Below are 19,166 nucleotides of genomic sequence, written 5' to 3' on the forward strand. Positions count from 1 at the left end.
ACCCGTTCGAGAGTGGGCAGGGCTCGCGTGGCCGAGGCTGGGAGCCCAGCTTAATAAAGTGCTTTCCTACCCAGGTCTCTATTTGTGTTGTTCCTGACTAGTGAGGGCGGGGCTCTGGAAAGTGTCCGGAGTCTAAGTGCGCTTGCGCGCGGGTGGACGCTAGAGCAGCTCACGCGTGCGCGAACCTGGAGGTCTTGCGCACTAGCTTACCCTTGAAACCCAACTCCATAGCCTAGCAACCCGGAAGGCTAGGCGGGACGGCGGGGGCGGGCTCAGTTGGAGGCCAACCAATGGTAGTGCTCAGGAGGAGAGACGTACGTCCTTCGTTTTCAGTAGCAGACGGCACGTTGAACGCATGCGTTCTGAGGAAAGCTAAGACCAGGTCTGCTGGCGGGTCTCGTCGAAGACATGAGCAAGGCTACGGAGGTTAGTACGGGCTATTGTGTCGCGCGGTGGTACGCGGGCCCAGCCGGCGGCCGGAACGCACTTGCCGCAACCCGGTCCTGCGGAGTGTCGGCCGGGACGCGCGCGCGCCGCGCTTATTGGGCCTCCACGCCATCGTTCCCGGGGCGCTGCGTGTGGATTGGCCGGTGGGACTCTGGGGGGCGGATGAGGCGCGGAGGCCGGTGCCGTGGCGGCTTTCTGGAGACGCCTTGGGCCGTTTTCACCACGCAAACCTGGAGGATCTAGTCGCGGCCCAGACGCGGTGACCCGGCGGCCTCAGTCCCGCCTTCTCTCCCGAGACGCCACAAAATGGCGGCCCCGAGGGCGGGGCCTAAGCGCGCGGGGTCGAGGTCTGGCTGGGGTCGCTGGGGCCGCGGCGGCAGCTGGCCGAGCCCGGGAATTCGTCTGCAGCAGGCATGGTTGAGAGCACGTCCGGCGGTTGTTTTCCCGAATCCTTTCGGGCTGCGCGCGGGTCAGCCAGCGGTGCGACCCCGTGGGACAACCTGGCTGGGTCTCTGCAGTGTGCGCGCGTGTGCTGCCCTTGGGAGGCGGACTCCTCCAAGAACCGGACGTTGAGGGACAGATGCTGCGTGGTTTTGTGCAAAACCTGATGTTCTCCAGCCAGGACCACTCATTAGTCGTCCTTCTCCAAGTGTCAGTTTACTGAGGACTAGAACTCTTGACTGTAACGTTACGGTGGCCTGGGGGGACCAAGGGGACGGCGGGACGTTGTTGCCTTTCCTAATTTAAATTTCAGCATCTTTTTGCATCTAGACTTCATTTCTTGAGCTATCTGCTTTTAACCTAGGATTCTAGAGAACCTCCTGGGAGGCCTTGACTCTGGGCCGAAATTGACCTGTAGGAAACACATGGAGTGGGACTCGAAGTGGGCTCACGAGTTGTTTGCGGCTTACAGCCGCTAGAGGAAGGATCTTGAGATCCCTGGAAACTGGCCTTGGCAGACGCCTGAGGTGTGATGAGCTCATGTGCTTGGGTATCATCAGGGACAACCTAGCACTCTTGATCTTTTAGACCTAGGTCTTCCATTCTTAGCTTTAACCACCAGGTATCTGTCACAACCCTGCTTTATGTTCCTTAGATTAGAGAACTTCATGGTGACCCCCACTTTCTACCTGCCAAAAACTTTACAGCCTCATTTAAAGTACTTGCAGCCTCCTGGCTTCTTTCTCTCAAGGACTGTTCGATGGCAATTAGACCAGTGTCGAGCCCGGCGGTGGTGGCGCCACCTTCAAACCCAGCACTCGGGAAGCAGAGGGCAGGTGGATCTCTGTGAGTTCGAAGCCAGCCTGGGCTACAGAGTGAGTTCCAGGAAAGGCTCCAAAGCTACCAGAGAAACCTTGTCTCGAAAAAAAAAAAAAAAAATGACTAGTGTCTCACAGGGACATGGTTTGTGCCCAGAGGTGGATTCACTTACTGTTAAAAGGGCTGCGTGGTTAGCAGGGTAGGGCAGGGACAGGAAGCCATAGCCTGCAGAGGTGAGGAAGCTTCAGGACAGGTGATAGTTCCCTACTTAGCTTCAGCTCCTTTTTTTTTTTTTTTTTTTTTTTTTTTTTTTGCTCTAAGTAGCAGTTGGGTCTGGGCAGTACTTGCTGAGTGCCTGTTCTGTTAACACATTGAAGGGACTTTGTTAATGGTGGGTGAGGGATAGTCTGGATATCACTTCACTTTACCAAAGTTAGGTTGTTGACAGCTAGGGCTGTGGAAAGCTGTCTGCGAGGCTCCAGGAGCACAGATGAAGAGAATGTAATCCCCCTTCTGTTCAGGCAGGTGTTGTAGGAGTAACTTGGTAGGCGAGGAACACTGGGGGTCAGGCTGAGGCTTGAAAGCCTGGGGCATTGAGTGTTTAGTTCCATAGAAGAAAACCCTTCGGTTTGTTTCTCAGTTAATGGGGCATTTCTGGCAGCAGTCGGAGCCGTTTCCCACTTACGTGGTGGCTGGACAGTAGGGTGGGCATTGTGGCCTGATGCTGCGTAGCTGGTCCTGTGTCCTCCCAAGTTTGGTTCCCTCCTTTTCCTGCTTTACCTCAGCGCAGCCAGATAAAGTGTGATGGTCTGCAGTTACAGGGGTGGGTGAGGGTGATTGCACTACATTCCTTCATTCTAAGTTGACAATTAGGTTTCCTGTGTGGTTTTGGTGCCTGTCCTGGATCTCGCTCTGTAGACCAGGCTGGCCTAGAACTCACAGAGACCCACCTGCCTCTGCCCTGAGTGTTGGGATTAAAGGCGTGTGTCACTGCTGCCCAGCTTAACTTGACACTTACTTCTAAAAGGGGAAATCCCTTTAGACTTTTTGGAGATCCTCAGAACCACATTTTCTTGGTGGTGGATAGAATCTTGACACATGATCTTTTCACAGGCTATGGAACGTGGAGTGCTGGACCTGCCAACACTCAGGTAAGTGGTTCCTGCTTGGTGGGTCGACTCAGGGGTCCCCCACACTGGACGCCCCTTTGTAGTAGAATCCAGCATCTGCCTTCACTGGGGTACAGTTGCCCACCCAACTTCCTTCCGTTTTTTTTTTTTCTTAAAAAGGAAGCCGGGGCGGTGGTGGTGGGGTGGTGGTGGTGGTAGTGGTGGTAGTGTAGTGGTGACACACACTTTAATCCAGCACTCAGGAGGCAGAGGCAGGCGGATCTCTGTGAGTTTGAGGCCAGCCTGGTCTACAGAGCGAGATCCAGGACAGGCACCAAGAAAGATCCAGGACAGGCACACAGAGAAACCCTGTCTCGAGGAAAAAAAAAAACCTAAAAAAAGGAAGAATGGTTTACTGCAGCGAGCAGAGGCTGTTAGTAAATAGAATTCTGCTTGTATTGCTCCACCACCCTCCCACTACTCAGTTTTCTTTAAAAGCTGAAGGGACTCAGTAGATACCTAAACGGCAAGTGGCCCCGGTCTGGGTCCCAGTAGCTCTCACTCACCCCATTAGTCTTTGTGTACAAATGGTGCATTTCCTTTTATATTTGGTATGTCACGGAGAAGTTTTTTGTTTTTGGTGGTACCTTTCCTGTGACCAATTTGAAAAATAACCTACTTTTTTTTTTTTTTTTTTTTTTTTCCCAGACAGGGTTTCTCTGTGTAGTTTTGGTGCCTGTCCTGGATCTCAGCTCTGCAGACCAGGCTGGCCTTGAACTCACAGAGACCCGCCTGGCTCTGCTCCAATGCTGGAATTAAAGGCATGCGCCACCCGCCCAGCAATAAAACCTATTTTTTAACTCAAGAACTCTGCAAAAACAGTGAGCGGATATGGCCTTGGCTTTTGTTCACCCTGTTTTCCCAGTCTAGAACCTGCCCCACACTCAGCCCTATTCCAGGGGACAAAGGCTTCCCTTTTTTCCCTGTGTAGCTTTGCACTTTTCCTGGAACTCACTTGGTAGCCCAGACTGGCCTTGAACTCACGGAGATCAGCCTGGCTATGCCTCCAAGTGCTGGCGTTAAAGGTGTGCACCACCACCACCGCCTGGCTGCCACTTTTCTTTATAGCAACTTGTGTCCCAGGAGGTGGTCTCTGAGGACACCCATGCCACATAATATGGTCTTGTTCAGTTGAGAGTGTGATGTCCAATTGGTATGATTGGCAGTAACTAGGTTTGGGCTCCTGATGGGAACTGAGCCTATATAGGGGAATCCCTCTAAGGTCCAGGCCAGATTGTCCTCTCAGTTGATACTGTAGTGTAGGTCAGCATCCTGGGGACTACTGTTCACTTTCTTTGCCTGGGAGAGAAATATTGATAATGCTGTGTGCTCATTCTATAAAACATGAGCATGCCGCAGACCACTGCCGCCACCATCACATCCTGTCTTCTGGTGCCGTGAGGTACAGCTGTCCTTAGAGGAGTTGTGGTTCTGACATTAAAACTCCTCTGTGTTGTCTCTCCTAAGGTACATATGGAAGCGGTGTGGCCAGCTGGCAAGGTAAGAGCTGCTGAAGGGAAACTGAGCAGCCACTCAGAGGGGCTCAGGCCCAGGTTCCCACTCCCGATCCCGGCTGTGTACACAGCTCTGTTGATGGCTAAGAGTTGCTAGGACGCTGGGCGCTGAGGAGCACTGGAGCTAGGCTGTGCTGAGGGGGGTTGAACCTGTTGGAGAGGATCATTCATGGGTGCAGTGCAGAACCAGCAGCATTCAAATGTCTCAGTTCCCTGAATGCTATTCCAAGGTTCTCAGCCACCTCTGGCCTTGGTTGGGGAACAAATGCTACTGTCTTTAAAGAAAGCCTGCTACTACAACCTGTGTCCCCTGTCTAGTCTTGACCATTTGTATGTCATGGTATGATGTTGGTGAACTGTTCCTTCTTGGCAGGCAGAGTGCTCCTGCACACAGTGATGATATGCGTGGCCTTGTGTACTAAGGTCTGACATTGTTCCTCTTTCTTCTGATAGGTTATGAGAGCTACAACTACTACAGCGCCCAGAACACCAGTGTCTCTGCAGGAGCACCTTATAGTTATGGCCCAGCCTCATGGGAGGCCGCCAAGGCCAGTGACAGTGGCCTGGCAGCTGGGAGCCCTGCCATGCACATGGCCTCTTTTGCCCCAGAGCCATGTCCTGACAATTCTGACTCGCTCATTGCCAAGATCAACCAACGTTTGGACATGTTGTCCAAGGAAGGAGGCAGGGGTGGGACAGCAGCAGTGGGGAGGGCATGCAGGACGAGACAGGTGATTATCGCCTTAAACCCTTCCTGGGTTTAAGAATCGCTTTCTGGCATCATGAGGTGGGAGTGGGTACCAGTTTTTAGAAAAACCTCTTCCCTGCTTCTGTGTGTTAGACGGGAGTTGGACCCTGAGGGGAGAGGGTGCTACAATAGGACTCAAAGGCTAAGCTGTTGGCTGGTTTAGTTAATCCCACACTTCATCTTCATCTGGCAAGGCTTTCATGCTCCTTTTTGTTAGCAGTGTTTGAATGAGGGTTCTTGGGCTGTTTTGCCTTCTGGGTTGGTTTGGTTTCTTGTTCTGAATGGAAGGGGATCAGCTTGATGTAAAGTTAAGCTGAGCGCTGATGATTGGGTAGCCTGGTAAATTAGCCAATCTTCCTGCTGCTCTAATGGGTTGTCTACTTCCTTTGCAGCTCCTTCCGCTTCCAGCCGTATGAGCCCTATGACTCCAGGCCTGTTTGCCTGAGCATAATCCCTATCCGCCTAGCTACAGCTATGATTATGACTTTGACTTGGGGGCTGACCGAAATGGTAGCTTTGGTGGGACATTCAATGACTGTCGGGACCCAACACCAGAACGGGGCTCCCTTGATGGCTTCAATGAGGGGCCGGGGCCAGGGCCAGGGCCGCTTCCAGGACCGGAGCAACTCCAGCACCTTCAATACGTAGTGACCCCTTCATGCCACCCTCAGCCTCCTCAGAGCCCCTACCCACTACCTGGAATGAACTGAACTACATGGTGGACGTGGTCTAGGTGGGCCCTCCACCAACAGGCCACCTCCGTCCCTCTTCTCCCAGTCCATGGCCCCTGACTACAAACATGATGGGCATGCAGGGGGTGGGCGGCTTTGGTAGCGCCATGCTTATGGATGTGGCCGGTCCCAGACTCGGATACGAGATTGGGTAAGTTTGCCAAGATCTGTCAGCCTTGCTTTTTCTTCCCAACAGGTTTATTGAGGTAAAAGCTGTGTGCCTTCGTATACTTGTAAGATGCTCTTACTCCCCAGTGTACTGTCCCACTGAGTGAGTCTATGTCACTCGTTTTTAGATCATCCCATCGCCTCATCTGTCTCTGTCCTGGGTTGGCCTGGTGTGGATATTTCATAGCCGCAGAATCACATGTGGCTTCAAGTGTCTAGCTTCTTCAAGGCATTGAACTCCAAATGTAGTATTTCTTGCTTTTTGAAGACTTCCCTGCCTTTGTTCTCTGTTCTTACAAACTCTGATCTTCATCTGTGGGGCATCTTACTGGCCAGGTTAGCGTTCATGGCATGTGCTTATATCTGTAGCCCAGAAGGAGAGGGTTTGAGCGCTTTGGACCAGACAACATGGGCAGGAAGCGGAAGCAGTTTCCATTGTATGAAGAACCTGATGCCAAACTGGCCGTGCTGACAGTGAAGGAGATTTATCTGAAAACGGTATGCTCTGGGGACCACTGCACCAGGTGGGTGTCAGATGAGTCAGTAGCCTGCTCAGGACTTGAGGACATTGTTTGACTGATGCAGCTGCGGACCCTGTTGTCAGTGGACAGTGGCTTGGGAGCACAAACATGCTCTGGGGCCCACCCACCTAGGAGCTAACACTTGTGTTTCCTGTGTCTGGCAGATGATGGAGCTGGTGACCTACGGTCAGGGGATGAAGAATTCAGGGGGTAAGTTCACCTGTACAGATTCTTTTGTCTCTGGGTTTCTTCTGTTCTTTATCTTCCTCACAGAGGTGAAAATAGCTGTCTTGGTGGATTCAACCACACAAGTGCATACCTCTTGGGAGCATCCTGTCTGTAAAAACTGTTTCTCCCCCCCATTTACTCTTCTCTCGTATGTTTCCATCCCGACCAGTTTCTCCTCCCTCCACTCATCCCAGGTGTTGTGTCCCGCCCCCCCGTCTCCCCAAACAACACACACACACCTCTTCACCAGAAAAGCTCCCAGACCTTTCAGAGTTGAGTCTAGCCATCAGCCTCCCAACTGGGGGGCTCTGTAGGGTACTGCTGGCCCTGTCTGTGGCCTGTTGTCCTGACAGCTGGGAGTGGCGGCAAAGGCCAGTTCTCGGGCCACACTGCATTCCTGAAGAGGGTACTTTTCTTTATTCCCGTGTGCAGTGTTAGAAACATTTCTTGTAGGTATTTCTGGTGATCAGGTGGAGAGAGAAGGGTGAGGGTGGGCTAACGGGGTCTTCAATAGCTTTTCCCTCTGGGTGGTAGAGGTAGAATCCAGGGTATAAACAGGCCCTTCAAGTGCTCTGCCAGTCCCCACCTGGTACTGCCAACAACGTTGAAGCTTTCTAAGAGTCTTCTTTGTTCACCATTCAGTTGACCTTAGCTCTTGATGCTGAAGTCTCTGCAGCTGTTTTGGTTTTCCGAGACAGGGTTTCTCTGTGTAGTTTTTGGTGCCTGTCCTGGCTCTCGCTCTGTAACCAGGCTGGCCTCAAACTCACCGAGATCCGCCTGGCCTCTGCAGCTCTCTTAGACCTGGCCTCCTTAGAGAATCCTAGGATCTTCTGTTTATCCTAATTTGTTAGAACGCTAAACACACACTTGGAAATTTGGGAGAGCCTATTTCCAATCAGTGCTGGAATTTGAATACTATAGACTGGAGCTGCTTCTCTTACCAGTGGGTAAACTCTTGTTCTGTGGTATAGAACAGTATGGATTGCTGCTGCCACCACCTACCCCACCCCCACTCCCCGAGGTAGGTTCTTCACTTTGGAGAGAACCAAGTTGGTGACTGTAGACAGAAGTTACCTTTGTAGCCTATTAATGCTAGTGAATCGTGACAGGACACCTGGGCTCTGCTCTGTGGCTCTGAGGTTTCCCGTACACTGCCTCATTTCCCAGCACCATAGTAGGCAAGGTCTATGGTGAAACCACACATAGGTATTAGGGACCTGGGCTGGTTAGAGAATTTCTGGAACTTCCGCCTCACTGCCTGACGTTGCCTGTGTCTTTTTTCAGGAGGATGAATTCTCTGACTCCAGAAAGCAGAGAGGTAGCATCACCCAGTGTCCATTGCGCCTTTCCTCTGTCTGACCCACACTCATTGCCAAGCTGGATGGCTCATGGCCAAGGAGCTGCAGGTTGTGCAGTGGGCCTACACTGTGGGAACCACCCCAAAACTTGGCTCCAATGTTTGGGGCAAGATTTGCTTGAAAGGAGTTCCTTTGCCTCAGTGGATACAGATAGCGGTAGTAGGAGTTGGGGAGCCCATCTCTGGGTATCTATGATACCCATGGAGGAAAGTGGGTTTCCAAAATCTGAAGAGAAAGAGGCTCCTTTTTTATTCCCATCTTCTTCTCATATTCTAGCCATCTTCACTATTCCCACCACCTAGTTTTTGGGGTTTTGTTGTTTTATTTTGGTTTTTGTTCTTCTCAGTTGTGAGCCTCAGTCTGTGCCTGGCCTCTGTCAGAAATACTGCAACTTCAATACGTGTGGACAGAGAGCATATACCCGCTGTGGTGGGCTATAAGGTGCTCTCAGGCCCAGATTTTCAAAAGCATTACCACTGAACAGGTCTTGTCAGTTCTAGGCCAGGAGAACAAGAGCCCAACAAGGTTGTCCACTAGGGTGAGTTGGAGCAGCAGCCGGTGCTGCGAGCCTTAGGTTCACCCTGCAGCCGCTTGGTCTTCCTCCCTGTTTGGGCCTGTCGTAGTTTGTTCCCTCAAGGACCACAGACTGACCTCACCCTCTATGATGTGAAGGCCCGTGGCTCCTTTAAGGTTCTCAGGTTAGCTAACCTCAGATGTCCCACCCCACATGCTAGAGTTTTGTCCACCAGCGTGGGGTTCTCCCAGCATTTAGCAGCTCGTGCAGCCGGGTAAATGCTAAAGCAAAGTGACATGTTTGTTGCGCACAGGTCCTGCTACCCAACCGGGATGACTTTGCTATTAAACAGCAGTCATAGTTTCAGGCAGTGACTCTTGCAAAAGTCCCACACGTCCTTTTGAGAGGCTTCTGAGCAGCGCACGCCGGTCGCCATCTTCGTGGGACAGTCTCGGGACTGGCATCAGGGTAGGGGTTACAGTTCAGATGCTTATCCAACTTTTTTCAGCATCCAGCCCTGGCCTGAGCCTGGGGATCTGACGTGGTCTCATGCTGAGATGCTGGCCACAGGGGCTTCTCCTGGAGCTATGCCAGCCCAGGAATGGATGGGAGACCAATTGGTCTCTTCCATTTTTGTTCTAGGATTGCTTCCCACTCAGCCTTGGGAAAGTCCAAGGTTCTTTGTTTTGTGAGTGGAAGAATAGATTTCGGGCCAGCAAGGACTGTCAGACCTGCTGAGTCCTTAGTTCAGGTGAGGCCAACTGGACGGTCACCACAGCCCACCTAAAGGTGGGATGGAGGGCGCAGTGCAGCTTGCTTTATTTCCTGAGGCCTTCCAACTGCTGCCTCTGGGGATATTCGCTGCTCTTTGAGTGACGTGGGAGAAGACCCAACAACAGAGTGCTATATTGGACTAGTAGGCTGGGACGAACAGAGTAGGTGGCATGAGTGGGATGGGCCTCTGCCCATCAGGCCATGGGAGGAGTGAGGCAACTCCTCTGGGTTTCTCATCAAAGGTCCTGGTCCATCAGAGCCTCTAATAGCTCCTCAGTGCCTTGGGTATCCTGGCTCTGCCACAAAAGAAATGGAAGATGGGCACAGGGTATGGCTGCCAAGCTGCAGCATCCAACTTGGCCCTGGAGCTGACCTTGCATGCAGGCTCCTCAGTGTCTCGAGGGACTCTTCTGTTTACAGGAGAAAAGGAGGATGAGGACGAGGATGTGAAGAAGAGACGGGAGAAGCAAAGGAGGAGAGACAGGATGCGGAACCGAGCAGCTGACAGGTAAGGGACCACTGAGGCAGATTGACAGGCTAGGTAAAGATCCCCCACTGAAGGCAGTCGAATCTGGGCACTGTCAACCTCTCCAAGCTCACCTGTCCTCCTGTTATGCACAGGAGTTTAGTTTGATGTAAACTCCAACTATCAAGAAATCTTAGCCAGTTACCAAGAGGTACAGCTTAGGGAAGTGTGTGAAAGATGGGTGTAGTTAACTTTGGCTTGGAGAGTCCACCTCTGAGACCACTGTCCTTCCTCACCTTGGAATTAGGGCCCTGCTGCTAGAACTGTGGAGGTCAAACATGCCATCAGGGGATCTCTTGCCTCCTCAGCAGGCTAAAGGGGGGGGTACCCAATTCTGTCTCCTGACTTGACATTTCAGCCTCCTAGAAAGTGACCTTCATTCAACAAAAGTTGCCAGAGAAGGTGTCTTGTTCCCTGCGTTCCCTGTCCAAATCTAGATAATCTCTGGAATTCAGCAGAGTGAGAGAGGTGTGTGTGTGTGTGTGTGTGTGTGGTGTGTGTGTGAGAGAGAGAGAGAGAGATGAGGAGAAGAGAGAGAGAGAGAGAGAGAGAGAGAGAGAAGAGAGAGAGAGAGATTGATTGATTGATTGATTGATTGATTCTGCTGGTCAAAATTTTGTCTCAAAATAGAAGACCCACAGGGTGCTGCTCTAATACACCATAGGTCTGTCCCATCATGAAGCAGCTACTGGCTAGAAGTCAGAGTCACTGGTGGCTTGGATCAGTGTTGCTTCCTGTCATTGTCTTTACATAACAGATGCTCTTACCTGCAAAGCCATCTCCCAGACCTAATGACTTCTTAGTTTTTTTATTTATTGTGGAATAGGGCATATGTTTATGCAGAGGTGGTTTTTTTTTTTTTTGTGCTGTGTGTGTGTGTTTGCCACAGCATGCTTACGAAGATCAAGGACACTTTGTAGGAGTTGGTTCTTTTTCCATCATGTGCTTTCCCTACAGATCCACGCAAGTCTTTTAAACTTGGTGTCAAGTGCCTTTACTCATTGAGCCAATTTCTCCAGTTATAACCCCTGGTCTTAAAGCTCAGATACTACCATAATTTTCCTCTGCAGAGAAATCCTTAGCAAAAGACTTAACAGTAGAAGCTAGGAATCTAAGAACAAAACACAAAGTTATCTTTTCCTAAGAAGCTCATCGACCCTTGATTTGGGCTGGCGCAGTGACTTGGTGGGTAAAGACAATTGTTCCAACCTGTTGGCCTGAGTTTGACTCCTGGGATCCACATGGTAGGAGAGAACCAGCTCTCACAGATTGTCCTCTGACTCTGCACAAACACTTGCCCCACTCCCCAACGAATGAAGTTTTTAAAAAAAGCCATTTTGGTCTGGGGTGAGCATTGGTTCTGTAGATAAGTGTGTAAGCATGAGGACCCAAATTCAGATCCCCAGCACTAACAGGAAAGGCCCAGCATAGCCATCTACATCTGTAAACCTCAGCACCGGGAGATGAGACAGAAGGACCACAGGGGTTTGCTGGCTGATAGCCCAGCTCCAGCTTCAGTGAGAGACCCTGTCTCAAGGGAGTAAGGTGGAGAGTGACAGGACAGGACATCTGACCTCTAGCCTCCTGGTAGGTGTGCATACCCCTTATTTCTAAATGATGAAAGGGTTTGGGTTTGTTGTCCTGCCAGTGAGAGGTGAGGTGACATGTATTTTTGTGATGTTGGGGATGGAATCCAGTGTATGCCAAGTAAATGCTGTAATAACTGAATTCCATCTGTGGCCCGTGCCTTGGTTGGTTGGTTGGTTGGTTGGTTGGTTGGTTGGTTGGTTGGTTGGTTTTTTTTGTTTACTTTTGTTCTGTTTTTAATCTTCAGTCTCAGCACTAATGACCCAGGATTCAAAAGGAATGTAAGATTGTCAGAGAGATCTGGGCATGGTGGTGCGGGCCTTTAATCCCCAGCATTTGGGAAGCAGAGGCAGGGAAGGCCAGCCAAGCTACACAGAGGGAAACCTTATCTTTTTTTAAAGATTTATTTATTTTATTCTGTATACAGCATTCTATTTGCATGTATGCCTGCAATCCAGAAGAGAGCACCAGATCTCACTACAGATGGTTGTGAGCCACCATGTGGTTGCTGGGAATTGAACTCAGGTCCTCTAGTAGAGCAACCAGTGCTCTTAACCGCTGAGCCATCTCTCCAGCCCCGGGAAACCTTGTCTTGGTGAAAAGGAGGGGTGGGGGAGATTGTCAGAGAGGAGGATAGAATTGCAACAGAAAATGTCAGCCCAGTTCAACTCTTTAATCATCAGCTCTGCTCAAAGAGCCTATGAATGTTCTTTTCATTCATCACTTTAGAGAATTTCTTTTTGGCCCAGAACAGTTTAGTATGCTACTGAATAGTTTTCAGGAAATGTTTGTGAGTCTCTATCTCACTCTTCAGACAAGGACGTTTTGGTAAATTCTGTTTCCTAGCTGGGCTTAGTGGCTCAACACCTGAGAGCTGAGACTGGGAGACGCTTTCCTTGACTCCCTTAAGGACAAAAAGAATCCTGTTTCCTCTTGGCATTTCTGTACCAGAGATGAGCTGGTGATCCTGTGTTGCACCACTTTTTTCCTGTTCCCTCTCTAGGATTCAGTTTGCCTGTTCTGTATGCAAGTTTCGTAGCTTTGAAGATGAAGAAATCCAAAGCATCTGCAAAGCAAATTTCACAAAGAGACTCTGCGGTTTATAAGTACCAAACTGCCCGACAGACAGTGGAGTTCCTCCAGGTAAAATGCTGCAGTGTGTTCATGGAAAACCCCACAAGTGTTTAGGAACCTTCAGAGGGTTAAGGGGAATGAAAGACCCAACATGATCCAATTTCTTTTCCCAAATTGAAATTATTGTGTCTATACCTGTGTCACAGAGTGATAATAGTTCTAACCACAACAGATTTTGCCCATGAAGCTGCCACAGTAGCATCTTCGACCTTTGTGCAGTTGAGAAATGCCCAGCATAGTGTGTTCTCATTTCATTTGGTGGCATCTCTCCAATCCTTCCAGGAGTACATCATAAACAGGAATAAGAAAATTGAGAAGCGCGTCAGGAATTGTTGGAAAAGGAAAGCCCTAAACCTAAACCAGATCATTCAAAGGTCAGTTGTGATCCAGTGTCCAGGTTTATTCTGACTCAGTGTAGGCTGGCTGCTCTTTATGAAGGACTTGGTTTTGATTCGTTAACCACAGCTCACAACCATTTGTGGCTCCAGTCCCCAGATCTAATGCCCTCTTTTGGCTTCTGTGCACATAGGCATAGGTATAACGAATAGAATACCTGTACACATAAAATAGATTGAAGAAGAAGAAAGAAAGATGGTACAGAGGCTTGTTCAGCTCTGTATGTTACAGTACTTAGCTAGTATTACATAAGGCCTGGCTTGTTTTAATTCCTACCATATAAAATAAACAAACAAAAACAAATAAATAACCAGTCCAGAACGCTGGCTGATCTCCTAGATAGAGGTCCTGGAGTTGATGCCCAGCACCCAGCGACAACTATCTGTAACTCCAGTTCTAAAGATCCCAGTGCCTCTTCTGGCCTCCTTGGGTACCAGGCACACGTGGTGAACAGACATGTGCAAGTGAAATGAAATGTCTTTTTTAAAAATTAAAAAAACAACAATGCAGTGGCTAGCTCAGGACTGCCAAGAATGTGAAGCCAAGTCCTGTGGGAAAGCACTTAGTGGAGAGAAGCCCTGGGTGCAGTGAACACACATAACAGCTCATCAGAGTGATGTGAAACAAACCTGATGGTCCTCTCCCTAGTGTAGATACAGACTAGAAGGATGAGATGTGGACAGGTCTCCTACGGGAGCATATAGTAGAGTGAGCTCCACCCTCTCCCTTCTGTCCTAATGATGTCCTTAGAGGGTGGCCCAGGGAGATAATGTATGCTAGAAATGGAGGAAGAGAACTGCTTGTTTGGGTTCCATTCCAGGGATTGGCCAGGAGCATTTCTTTAGAAGATTGAAGCCGCACACTGCCTGGCCTGTGACATGCTGATTCCTGCACGAGCACCAGCTCCTCACAGCGGCATCTGCACTCTGTGGTACCATAACATAACCGAAGGGTAAGCCTTCCTTTGATGCAGGTTGGCTCCTGGAGTGACCATTCCCCTGCTGGCTGTCGGGTGAGATTAGACCCTTGATGTTGTACCAGGAATGCTCATATCACTGGCAGGTTTTGCAGTGAGCCTGTCATCTTACTGTAACCATCACCCCTGATTCTATTAAAATGCAAGTTGGATTTGGAGACTAATTTGAGAGGCAAGCTTTCATTCTCTCTGTTCTCTCTTGTTCTCTCTGTTCCTCTTGTTCTCTCTCTCTCTCTTCTCTCTCTCTCTCCAGATAGGTTCACTGTATAGCCCCAGCTGACCTGTAGCTTAAAGATCCACATGCTCTGCCTCCAGGATTAATGATATATGCCTACACACACACACACACACACACACACACACACACACACACACACACACACACACACACACACACACACACACACACACACCTGGCTCTATCTCTTGGTGGAGTAGGCACAGAAATTTGGTGCAAAACTGGGTTTCTGTAAAGTGAGGCCAAGGGTGATTCAGAGCTCAGTGGCCTGGGGGACCAACCTGGGTTTTAGTGCTGGTTTGGTTTTTCCTTGATGATGAAGCTGATGCTATAGGCTTAACCCAGGGATTAGCAAGGTTTTGTTGTTGCTGTTGTTTTCTTTCATAAAATGTCTGATCATAAATATAGTTTGCCTTCATCGGTGAATTCCACAATCATAGATTGATTGACCCAACAGAGGATTGAAAACATTTGGTAGAGGAATTGCAGCTGTACTGAACACACTGCAATACCTCAGTGTTCCCCAGCCAATACCTTAGAGCTGTTTGCACAGCCTTAGTTATGTTAGGCTTATAAGTCATCAAAAATACAGGGAGGATACGCATAGATTCCATGCAAACATCTGGGCCATTGTATAGGACATTCGGATGTCCGTGAAGTTTGTTATCTGCAGTTGGGATGGCTCTTCGAGTCCAGAACATCTGACCTGTGCTGTGTGGTAGCTGCTGTGGATATGCAGGAGCAACCACAGTTGACAGTGGATATGGCTGCATTGCTGGCCATCTCAATCAAGATAGAGTACCTCTTAGTGCTTGAGGGTGGTTTTGGTTTGGTTTTTCAAGACAGGGTTTCTCTGTGTAGCAGCTCTTACTATCCTAGAACTTTCTTTGTCGATCAGGCTTGCCTCTATCTCTCAAATGCTAGGATTAAAGGCATGCACCACTACTGACCAATGATTTATTTTTTATTTTCTGTGTACACTTGTTTTGCCTGTTTGTGTGCCTGATGCATCATATGAGTGTCTGGTCTTGTAGATGTCCAAAAAGATCCAGATCCCCTGGAATTGTAGAGGCTCCAGTTGTAAGCTGCGTGTGGGTGCTAGAAACCAACTCTAGGTCCTCTACAAGTGCAACAAGGGTTCTTAACCACTGAGACATCTCTCCAGTTCCTCTTAGGACTTCTAGAGATCAGAAGAGCAGTCTAGTAGCCGGGCGGCAGTGGTGGCACACACCTTTAATTCCAGCACTCAGGAGGCAGAGCCAGGTAGATCTCTCTGAGTTCGAAGCCAGCCTGGTGTACAGAGCGAGATCCAGGACAGGCACCAGAATTACACAGAGAAACCCTGTGGGGGATGGGCGGGGCGACAAAAAAAAAAAAGCAGTCAAGTGGTCCATGAACTGTTTTTTGAGACCTCACTTTATGGAGGCTGGGATTTACTATGAGGACAATATAACACCCACACCCACCCCACCCCCACCCACGAAAAAAGAAAAGATTTACCCTTTCCTCTATTTAGTCCACACAACTTACCTTTTTGTGGTTTTTTGAGACAGGGTCTCACTAAGTAGCCTTGGCTGTCCTGGAACTTGGTATGTGTCCAGACTGTCCTTGAACTCAGGAGAGTTAAAGGTGAGCACCACCATGCCTAAGTGCTCACTCTTTAGCCTTACCCCTGCATACAGTACATGGTCTTCAGTGTCACACTGGTTTTTGTCTTACAACTTTTCCACTTAGTTGCTCTGCTCTTATTTCAGGGGCTCTCTGGTACTTTCTTTCAAAAGCATTTTGAGATCTTTCTCCAAAATGAAGAAAGATGGCAGTTACATGTCATGTAACAGCTTGGCAGGGTGTCCTAGTTTCATTTCTCACTGATAAATTACCCTAACCATGGGCACCATGAGAACACTGCCCACAGAATCAATTGACCGGGACTCATGAGGGCTCACAGAGATCAAGGAGCCTTATATCTGGACCTAGGTCCTCTACATATATGTTATGGCTAAGTACCTTGGTGTTCTTGTGGTGTTCCTAACAATGGGAGGAGGGGCAGCTGACTTTTTTGCTACTTATGGGACTCTTTTACTTCTACTGAGTTACCTTGGCCAGCCATGATGTGATGGTATGTGCTTGGTCTAATTGGAACATATTATGCCCTGTTTGATTGATAATCCCTGGGAGGCCTGCTCGTCTCTAACGGAAGACAGAAGGGGTGTGGATCTGGGGGAGGGATACAATGTTAAAATGAAAACCTTCATTTTTGACTAGACAGAAAAGGGGAAATGCTGTGGGGCGAGCTTTCTGTATGCTGTGAATATATGTTGCTCCCATTAGTTAATAAATCTGCTTTGGCCTATGGTGAGGAATGATGATAAGAGCCAAGTGGGAAATTCAAGAAGGATACAGGGAGAAAAAAGGGCAGAGTCAGGGAGATGCCGTATAGCTGCCCAAGGAACAAGATGCCAGCAGACCGGTAACACCATGGCTACGTGACAAAATATAGATTAATAGAAATGGGTTAATTTAAGATGTCAGAGCTAACTAGCAATAAGCCTGTGCCTTAGACCAAACAGTTTATAATTAGTAATAAGCCTCTATGTATTTATTTGGGACCGAGCTGTGGAACACAGGAAAACTTCGGCTACACTAACCAAAAGCAACTTGGTGCAAACCCTTTGATTTTACAGTTCCAGGTTACAGTACATGGTTTCAAGGAAGTCAAGGTGGAACCTGCATCAACTGTCGCATTATAGTCCAGATCAGAGAGGATGTGTGCTGCATCCTTAGTGCTTAGCATACTTCTCTCCTCTTACATAGTCCAGAGGCTGGTGCCACCCTCTGACTTCAGCCAGCCAGATCTAGACAGTAGAGCATTGAGACTCTTCAGGCGATTGGGTTGTGTCAAGTTGACGGTTAAACTAACCATCACACACCCTGCCTAGTTGTCTGGCTGGCTACTTTAAAAGCCTACTTTTGGTTGCCTTTTTTTTTTTAAGAAATTTTTTTATTCATTTATTTTGGGTTGCCTTTTACAGTTGGCTGCTGAGCAGTTCAAGAAAACAAGTCTCCATGTGGCTAAGAGTGTTTTAAACAACAAACATATAGTGAAGATGCTGGAAAAATACCTCAAGGTTTGTATTTGTGAATCTAGTGAGCCAGAAAAGCCTTTGGGAATGGAAGGTTTGTAAAGTGTTGAGCATTTCTGAATTTTTGTTTATTTGTGTAATTTTACTTGTTTTTTTTCCCAAGACAGGGTTTCTTTGTGTAATAGCCTGGCTGTTCTGGAACTAGCTCTGTAGACCAGGCTGGCCTAGAATTCACAGAGATCCACCTGCCTCTGCTCCTCAAGTGCTGGGATTAAAAGTGTGTGTCACAATACCTAGCTAGCATTTTTGGATTTTGGAATAACTGAAAGCATTGAAACACATGAGGGCTGGATCTATGACAATGGGGGTTTCTAGAGACTTGGTTCTTGCCAGTCTGTGTGACCTTGGGTTATGGTGCTGTTTAGTAGATCACTATACCATGCTACTCAGACGCACCACAAACTATCAATGAAATGAAAAGTATTAAAGAAGATTGTATGGTGGCACACACCTGTAATGCTAGCACTTGGGAGCCAGATGCCCAAAGATTTCTGTTAGCCAGGGCCATAGTAAAAACTAGGCTGAAAACAGTGCAAATAGAGTCTCTGGGTGGCACTAGTGGTGGAATATTTATTTAGCATGTGTGATAACTTGGATTTAATTTCCGACATTCCCCTCCCAAAATGTGCATGACAATTAACAAATAGGGGCCATGAATTTGAGGAAAGGTGGAACGTGGGAAGAATTTGAGCAAGGAGAGGGAAAATGGCGTAAATACAGTACTTTCTATATGTGTGAAATTCTCATAAATAACCATAATCAAACTCTGAATTTGTAAGCTTTGAGAATTGAAAGCTGCAGCCTATGCTGCTTTGTAGACTCCATTCCTAAAAACAGGAGCTCCTCACAAACTGGGCCTCTGTCTGGCTCTGTAACTGATTTGTGTTTTCCTCTTTGTCCAGGGTGAGGATCCTTTTGCCAATGAAACAGTTGATCTTGAGACAGAAGGAGATGAAAATGTAGGAGGAGAGGAGAAGGAGGAGACACCAGAGGAGGTCGCTGCAGAAGTCTTGGCAGAGGTGATTACAGCAGCGGTGAGAGCTGTGGAGGGGGAAGGCGAGCCAGCTGCAGAGCATAATGAAGTTCCAGCTGAAGTAGAAGGCTCTGGGGACACAGCGGAGACCAGTAGTGACCCGCACACGGAAAAGCTGCTGGAAGAGCAGACTGTGAAACAGCATCTGAAAATAGGAACACCGAAGACAAGGTCCGAAGTGAGGGGCCGCTCAGGGCAGAAGTGAAGCGGTCATGGCAGCAGCAGAAGCAGAGAGCACCATACCTGTTACAGCTATCCCAGGAATCCTGGACGATGAAGTGGGAACAAATTGATGCAGACTCTAAAGATACTCCCACAGAATGACCTTTTCTTCCTGTTTCAAGGATGTGTTATCTCTTTGTTTTATAAGGCAGTACTAAGTGTATGTTATTTGCTGGAAAGACTCGGCCATTTCCTTCCAATGTACTCAAGGGCTGATGCTATAACAGTGGATGGCTTCCCACCTCTGTTAGAATACAAAGAGGTAAACACAGTTTCCCCCAAGTGGCCTTTGGATGGCTCTCTGTGCGCTGGCAGTTAGAATAATAAAAGTAGATCTTTCCTAATACCTGGTAAATATGGCAACTGACAGAATGTGGGGTTTTGTTTTCTATTGTTTGGTTGGTTGTTTTTGGCTTGGGAAGCAGCTTGATAGGACGGTAACTTGCTCAAGTTGTTTAATTATTTAAGAGGATTCCCTT

At 48.6% G+C, this 19,166-nt stretch overlaps 1 pseudogene; it reads left to right on the forward strand.

Annotated features, from left to right (window-relative positions):
- The first annotated feature begins 275 nt into the window (after positions 1-275).
- Positions 276-18,789, forward strand: LOC114680854 (annotated as a pseudogene).
- Positions 18,790-19,166: the final 377 nt, after the last annotated feature.

The sequence above is a fragment of the Peromyscus leucopus genome, unplaced genomic scaffold (genome assembly GCF_004664715.2).
Source record: "Peromyscus leucopus breed LL Stock unplaced genomic scaffold, UCI_PerLeu_2.1 scaffold_875, whole genome shotgun sequence".
NCBI lineage: Eukaryota > Metazoa > Chordata > Mammalia > Rodentia > Cricetidae > Peromyscus > Peromyscus leucopus.